Source organism: Lemur catta, chromosome 7 (genome assembly GCF_020740605.2).
Source record: "Lemur catta isolate mLemCat1 chromosome 7, mLemCat1.pri, whole genome shotgun sequence".
Lineage (NCBI taxonomy): Eukaryota > Metazoa > Chordata > Mammalia > Primates > Lemuridae > Lemur > Lemur catta.
Window position 1 is genome coordinate 85,032,745 of NC_059134.1, and position 8,368 is coordinate 85,041,112.

The 8,368-nt window shown below is 43.5% G+C and overlaps 1 long non-coding RNA gene across 1 annotated transcript; it reads left to right on the forward strand.

Annotated features, from left to right (window-relative positions):
* Nucleotides 1-918: 918 nt before the first annotated feature.
* Nucleotides 919-6,196, forward strand: LOC123642594. The gene is made up of 3 exons (XR_006736492.1): nucleotides 919-933; nucleotides 1,421-1,568; nucleotides 6,077-6,196. It is a non-coding gene; the product is annotated as an uncharacterized LOC123642594 (long non-coding RNA).
* The last annotated feature ends 2,172 nt before the right edge of the window (nucleotides 6,197-8,368 follow it).

Below are 8,368 nucleotides of genomic sequence, written 5' to 3' on the forward strand. Positions count from 1 at the left end.
TTTCCAAAAGTCTTGTCTAAACCACTTCCTCCTTCTTCACTCCCCAAAGAGGAATGGCAAGAACCTCAGGAGAGGCAGCTGAAGTTTAGTTTTATTAATAAAAAGGTGGTCTTTAAAATAAGACTCTCAGTTCAAATCCAACTCCTGCTACTTACTTAGGTATGGACCTCCTGAGTTATTGCACAGCTCTGTGCCTCAGTTTCCTCAACTGTAAAATGGGAATAATAATTTCTACTGGGAAGAATGCTGGAGGATTAAATGAGATAATTTATGTAAAATGATGGAATATAGTAGATGTATACAGATTTCCTCCCCTCATTCCTGCCATCTTCAAAACTTTTTGTGTGTGGATATGTAGTAGGGACCTAGATCGAATATGAACCATGATTTGTAGGAAGTCGGAGGTGTTCCAAGAATTTCTGAGCCTCTCCCAAACCATTCTAAGAATTGGAGTCCTAAAAGCCCACCCTCTCCCAACCTAAGATTTCCAAATAGCCATCAAAAAGGAAAAGAGATTCCCCCTCCTGCTTTCTGAGCAAAGATGGAATATGCAGATTTATTATTGCCAACATCTTACCACACAAAGGCCCTACCAGAGTCAAGTTTGGGGTGGCTCCTAGATGGGGAGAGAGAAGAAATGGGGTTGAAATTCCAGCTGTAAAGATCCTGAAGATCCTAGACCTTGGGAACTCATCCATGCAGAAGTGGAGAGACAGGTTTGCAGTAATAAAGGCTTATGGAAAATTCACATTTTGGGTTGGGTTACTAGAGTTCAGCAAGAGCTTTACTTTTTATTTTCAACTCCTCCAGGATTCTTTAAATCTCATTAAGAAATGAAGGGAGAAATGTCAGGAAAACCTGCCAGAAGGGTAAAAATTGTTAGAGGAATGCCAAGAAGAGCAAGATTTCAACAATTGTTCTGAATAAAATAAAGTGAGTAGCTATTTAATAGGACTGTCTATGTATATATAGCAGATATATAAGTCCTGATAGGTATAAAGTAATCCCCAAAGAGTCTCAGTCTCTCTCCTCTAATTCTCAGTGGGGTTTGCTGGCTGCATTTCCAGAGCAGGTTGGATTGGCCACATTGGGCCTCTCTTCTCTTCCACCCTCTGAACCCACTGTCACTGGGTTTGGGGGCACAGCAACTCAGAAGTACCAAGCCTGGCCTGGGGTGCAGAGTCCTTGGCAACACCGGGCTCTCTCTTAGGGCAGCACCACACTGGGACCTCTCTCAACAACCAAGGAACCCCTAGCTCCTAGTTTTAGATCACTCTCCCCTGGGGCAAAATTTCAACCCTTGCATACGAGCTGAGAAAAGTCCTCTGTGTTCATCTGGCAAGCCAAGGATGTGAAGAATGGGAATTTCTCCATCTAGGTTCACATCTTTTCCAGAAATTGTTTTCTTTCATATTTTCAGCCATCTTGTTGGCCTTCTTTGGCCTGTTGATCACGCGCCCCCTAGTGGAGGCTTCAGAACGTCCCCTTGGTCCACGTGGAAATTGAGTTCCGCTGCCTGACTTCAGTCCTTGAGTCCTCAAGATAAAACCAGGAAGAAGAGGGTGCTGGTGAGTGTCCTCAAACTCAAGGCTTAGTGTGACATGGGAGTGGGACTGGGTTGTCTGGGGGGGACAAAAGGTCAGGGTACAACTGATGGTCCACATTATTCTTTATGATCAACATCTTGTGTATTGAAAAGGATGTATAGATCATGAAGAGGAGACATTATAGTTGCCATTTAATCATCATTTTCTGAATACCTACTACGTGCTGTGCTACACATCCTCATCTCAGCATCACAGACAATTGCAGCCAAGTACCTGCTATGAAAAAGGATTGTATAGGAGAGTATTGCGCTATAATGGCTGACATCAGGCATTTCCTGTTTACCAGGCACTCACTTAAACAGATTATATGTATTTTTTTAATTTTAATTTTTTTATTTTTGAGACAAAGTCTTGCTCTATTGCCCAGGCTAGAGTGCCAGAGTGCCATGGCATCAGCCTACTTCACAGCAACCTCAAAATCCTGGGCTCAAGTGATCCTCCTGCCTTGGCCTCCTGAGTAGCTGGACTACAGGTGCACACCACCTCGCCCAACTAATTTTTTCTATTTTTGATAGAGACAGGGTCTCGCTCTTGCTCAGGCTGGTCTCAAACTCCTGAGCTCAAGCAATCCTCCCACCTTGGCCTCCCAGAGTAGTAGGATTACAGGCATGAGCCACCGCACTCAGCCCATGATGTATGTATTAACTCAAGTTATTTAACCTCTCCATAATTAAATATTATTAGATAATAGAATATAGTTTAAAAAGATATCAGAATTAAACAAGTTAATATCTTAAAGGTCTTAGAACAGTGCTTGGCACAGAGCACACTGAGTGTGTGCTAAAATGAGAAAATGGAATGAGACGCAGCACAACCTTGTGAGATAAAGTAACATGTTATCTTGTATCTGCAGATGGAGAATCCAAGTCACAGGGAGCATAGTCACTCTGCCAGTAACTGCTGGATGCCAGCATGAGCAGCCCAAAACCAGAACATGCTCTCTTAATTCCTATGCCACGTTGCTTCTGCCTGAACATACCAATCCTTTTAACAGGAATAATTTTCGTTAGTTTCTAAAGACGGCTGGTGTCCCCACTGATGAGCTACTAAACAAGTTTCAGAATTATCAAGGACTTTAAAACAGTTTATGTCCATTAGTTAATTCTAACAGTAGCGCAGGTTACTTTTCCATTTGGTGTTTGAGGAAAAGATCAATACTATGCCAATCCTTGGCTCTTGGTTTTCATTTGGAATGATTCTTTCGGCTAAATGGATTTGCTAAAAGAATCTAGGACTACTCAAAGAAGAGATTGGCTTATTTGCTATCTTTAATTGTTCCTTAAAAAGAGTTTAACTTTGAAAATACAAAAGCGATGACCTATTTTCCATTTCTACAGAAAGGTAAATAGACAACCAAATATCTGTTTTCAGGAAAATTTTTTATTCCCAGAAATTTTACGCTAGAAATGTTTTCTCTTCTGAGAAGCATCCTCTAATCTTGTTAACAAATTACACAAATGGATCACGTTTCAAATTGTATCAGCAGGACTGGCTGAACTGAGATTCCCCTCTGCCTCCAGGGGTTAGGGAAGCATGATTCAGACAAGATATTATTTATTGTTAAATAACAGTAAATTATCTGATAAATTACCTCAGAGGTAAGGTGGGTGCAAATGTTCTTTTAGGATAACAATTCCAGGGTATCAATTCTGCTAGGAAGAGAGTCAAAATGAGTGGGAGAAAACGGCATTTGTCATACAGGTTAGAGCAGGGGGTTTCTGAAGGAAATTAATCCTGCAGATAGTGAGATGTATTTGATTTTAGGCAACCCAGGGGAAACCCAGCACAGCCCACGGTGGCCATCTCTCACCTTCTTCCCTCTCCTACCCCTCCAGTTCCAGAGACAAGCTCTCGCCTCGGGGGAATCCAGAGGACACGGAGCCCAAGCTCACCCTTGTCCCTGTGGAGCAACTGCAAAATGCAGGAGGGGAGCAATTGGTGGCCAACATGGAAGGCTAGGGGAGCGGAGGGGAGACAGAGAGCTGAAGTGGGCAGAGAGTGGATCACAGATCCCCTTGACTTACAGTGGGGCCATGTCCCTGGAACACATCCTAAGTTGAAAATGCACTGCATATCCCAATAAACCCATTGTAAAGTTGAAAACTCATAAGTCAAACCATCACAAGTTGGGGACCATCTGTCTTCTATGGGAAGGGGCTGTGGGTAGGAAGAGAAACGGAGGGTTGTGGGGACACCAGAGATAGATGGGGTTAAAGGAAGAAAGATGAGGCCCAGGAATTAAAAGGAGGAGAAGAAGGTGTTCTTCACATTGTCCTCTCCAGGAGGAAGCAACTCTCTCTCTCTCTCTCTCTCTCTCTCTCTCTCTCACACACACACACACACACACACACACACACACACACACACACGCCAGTTTGTGGCTTAGAGGTAAGGAAACCCAGTGTCCCTCTCCCCATCCCACCCTTACTATCATTATGTGAGGCTTTCAAACAACCAGTAGCTGAGTATATAATCTTCGTAATAAGTTTCATGTTCCCTGTAACATCCTCTGCACCTAGAGGAGTACCTGGGACAGAGATACTCAGTCATGTGTGTTGAATAAATGCACAAATGAATGATAGCAAGAGACATCATAGGTAGTAAAAAATTAAAAAAAAAAAGAGGAACCTAATTCACTGGCTGAAGTTTGCATTTTGGCAAAATTAGTCTTCCTCACAACCTCCAAATATCAAAGAAAAAAACAGAACTGGGGCATCCTTTCCTCCTGATCATTACTTACTGGACATTATGCCTGAGAGCATCCTACTTAATGCATTTGGGCTTCGGTTTCTTAAATGGAGTTGATACAGGCACCTATGCCATTGAGTTGTGGGGATTCAGTTAATCGATACATATGAGATACACATAGACCTGTGCCTGGCATCTAGGACGTGCTCAATGCGTGTTGAACGAGAGCATCCTCTCTGCGCTCCACTAGGCATTTTCCTACAGCAAGAACCGAGCTGGAGAAAAAGACTTCCATCTCTCAGGGGATAGCTACAGATCCATCCCATGGAGGTAGAAATAAAGGTGTAACATTAGTTTTTGATTATTTTTTAATCAATCAATCCATTGTTTTAGCTTCCAATAACATAGCTGTTTTTAAATCTCATTTTTAATTTGAAATTGGTGTAGAAAAAATAATTTTCTGTGATTCTGAAACTCTCTAGGCTTAAGCTTAGGAAAACAACTGTTACATTACATCTGCAGAAACTGACTTTATCTATTCTGTTTTTTCCTCCATCCTGCCTTTGGAAGCCTTCTTTAGTAACTGAGTTCTGATTTCTTCAGGACAGTTAAACATCATTTTCATAAGGCACTATTTATTACTGGCACTTTAAGAAGTGTTTTAGTTTGTTTCCAAATGACGTTATACCAGAGAAGAAACATCTAAGCTGAAACACCGGAGCAGGAGATAAATTTGCCTAATGTATTAGTCAGTTGTTTGCAATATGAGCAACTGCAAACTCCTGGTAGCCTAAAATAACAGAGATTTATTGCTCATTCATACCATACTCCTTACAGGTCCCAGACAGGCTCTGTCCTCATAGTCACTCACAGACCCTGACCAATGGCACAGTTGTCATGTAAAATGTTTCTATTACCTGCTAAAGGGAAAGAAAGGTTTTAGAAGTGTAAATACTTGTAGAGCTGGAAGAGGCAATTGTTTCTCAATCCCAAACAATACAAGATAAAATAGAGAGATGCTTTATGCAGTAAAAGCCAACTCAGCCTCAAAGGCAAAATCAATTCAAGTGCATGGTCACCATCACTATTGTTAAAACCTTTGCATGAACTAATGTTGCATCCAGCATATTCTCTCATTTAAAAAATGGCTAAGGGAACAATAAATCTGAGGATGTCTCTCTCTGCCTTAAGCCTAATTGGTTAAAGCTACCCATAATTAAGAGAAAGGGGTATGTTTTTAAAAGGGCTGTTGGTATTTGAGGCTGATTGGAGTCAAATAGATAAAAACCAGCAGAGATGTTAAGAGTTGTGATTCCGAAGAAACCATGGACTTCAATTAGAAAACTCTATAACGGTTCAAGACTTAAAATGAGCTCTGAACTCTAACTTTCTGTAAGCAGAGGATATTGCTGAAGGAGAGATGATTCCCTAGTGCTCTCTTTGGATGCAGCAAAGGGGTCTAAAGAAAAAGGAAGGACTTCCTAGAAGGTGAAATTAAGGGCCACAGGGGGAAATGGATGGGGGAAGCCCTCCCAGGGGGGCCATATCAGGATCTAATCAAGAAATTTTCCTTATGTATAATGTTGGGGCCCTCACATGTGTGCCCACCGGGATTTCTGAAATGCTGTGGTTCAGTGACTTATGAATCTACCAGTGGTCCCCTTTCCAGACAGAAGTATTTATGGTAACTGAACTGTCTGTGTTTCGCCGTTGGAGTGTGTGTGCATGAGGTGGAGGGGGGAGAGGAAGAGCTGCAGAAAATTTGTGTTTTCTGCTCACAGATTTATGGGGCAACAGGAGCCACATCGGAACTGTATGTAGAGACTTCGGCACATCCCACAGAGCTCTTGGACTTTGAGCTTGATGCCATGACTGGATGGGACTTTTATGTGGTCTCCGTTTGGGAGGAGGTGAGTGCATTTTGCATATGGGGAACAAAGTGTACCAAATATGAAGTGGCCAGAGAAGCAGGCTGTTGTAATGTATGTGTGCCGTTTACCAAATGTTTCTGGATCTCTCCCTCTACCTACCATCTCCCTCATCCTCCCTAAACCCCCCAATTCCCCCTCTGAGAGCATGGTGGGGTTGCATTTCATTTTCCCTTGAAGCTGGGTGGGATTATGTGGCTAGTTTTGGCCAGTGGGTTGTGAGCTGAGGTGCTCATACAAGGACTTTCCTAGAGCTCTTTTCTGCCTCTGGCATGACAACATAAGCCTGTTTAAGATAGTGGCTGGTTTGTCAGGTAGGGTCCCCAAGTAACTACAATGAGCAGAATCTTCTGCAGACCTGTGGTAGAACTATGATAAGAGGCAATAATAAACTTCGATTGTTGAGGCCTCTGACATTTGGCTATTGTTTGTCACTGCAGCACAACTCAGCCCATTCTGATGGATACCTTTAAGGATAGCAAATATAAGACAAACATGAGTCATCCCCCATTCCTTCTTCCTTTGCAATCAATTCTGAGTCTTTCCTAGTGAGCCCAGGTAGTGCCTGAGAATCTTCCTCATTCTCAGTTGATCAGACTTGACACTCAAGGTGACACTCATTGGCCTGTTGACTTAGCAAATGCTTTAGAGAAGAGAAAAATCTGTTCTAACTAGCTAGGCCAACTATTACAGGTGCATATAGGGGCTGCAGGAATCCTTTGTGATCTCCTCTTTATCAAACACAGGTTTCATGATTCCAGGAGGCAGCCAAGTAGGTGATGTGGAACCCTATGGGGTGACAAACACAACCAATCCTCTTTGAGTGCCCTAAAGTCTCATGCATGATTGGGCTTCAAGATGAGACATCAAGGAGGGTTGCACTCAGCACAGAGGTTCAAACACCACCAGAAACTTATAATGTGGCAATATACTCTGCTGGATTCTTTGGGAAAACAGAGCTAGTTGAGTGGGAAGTGTTGAAACTAGAAAGACTTCCAGGCCAGCTTCTTCCTAGGTGTGTATGTTTCCTTCTCTGAATCTCAGTTTCCTTATCTGGAAAACAGGGAGGGTGATAGCACCTACCTCACGGAGTTTTTACGAGGATTAAATGAGCTAATGTGCATGAGAGCCTGCCACGTAGTAGGCATGTGGGGAATGGAAGATTTGGGAGATGCTGTTGGTGCTCTGCCCAGATCTCCTTCCCAGGTTGGTGCACTCATCCCCCAACTGCCGGGTTGACAGCTAACAACTCACAGCTGAGTCCTTCTCCAGCAAATGGCTCTCTGCAGGTGGGAGCCATTCCCCTATACCCAGAGGTTCCACCTGCTTCTGTAAGTAGCCCGCAGCCAATGACTGACTGATACAGGTGCCCGAAGATACACTTCCTTTCCTCAAGGGGGGAAACTGAAAATGAGACCTTCCCTGAGCCTCTCTTCTTGCCCTTCCTTTCCCTGTCCTGCTTCCCTCATGCCTTCACAGGCTTCCTGAAAAGCATGCTCTCAAAACATCATGTGAACTTGAATCCTGCCTCAGGCTCTGCCTCTAGGGATCCCCACCTAATACAGTCAATAATTGTATTATTATTATTAACATAATTATTAGTCAACAATTTACTATTAGTAATAAATAGCAGACTTTTAAGATAGTGGCAGTGCTCTGAAGCTGCTGCAAACCACAGAGGGCACCATCTTCAGATGGTTCTAGCGTAGCCAAGGAGCAGCTCCCCCAGCCAAAATGCTCCTAAGAGGTTCTCCCAAGTTCAGCTCTTGGAAGGGTTGGGTGAGAAAATGAACATCATTTGTGAAAGAAGACCGGGCAACAGAGAACATGGTGATGGGAAGGGAAACTGCTGGGAATAGACCCAGCCAAGGGAGTTCTGGAGGGTCCTGCCGGGTTGGGCACATTCCACAGAAATGGCCTTTCTCATGACATGCAAGGCTCTCAGCCGGGGACTCCCTGAGGGACTTCTCCAGGGAAGGAAAGACTTGCTTCATCTCTGGATGTCTTGTTTCCTGTTGGAGGGGCCAACTCAGGCTCCCATCCCAGTGAAAGGCCACTTTGGCCAGGCTGAGACTCACTTCCTTTCCCTGAAGAAATCCAGTGCCTTCCTCACTGCCAAGCATCAGAGCCTCTGCAAGTAACAGA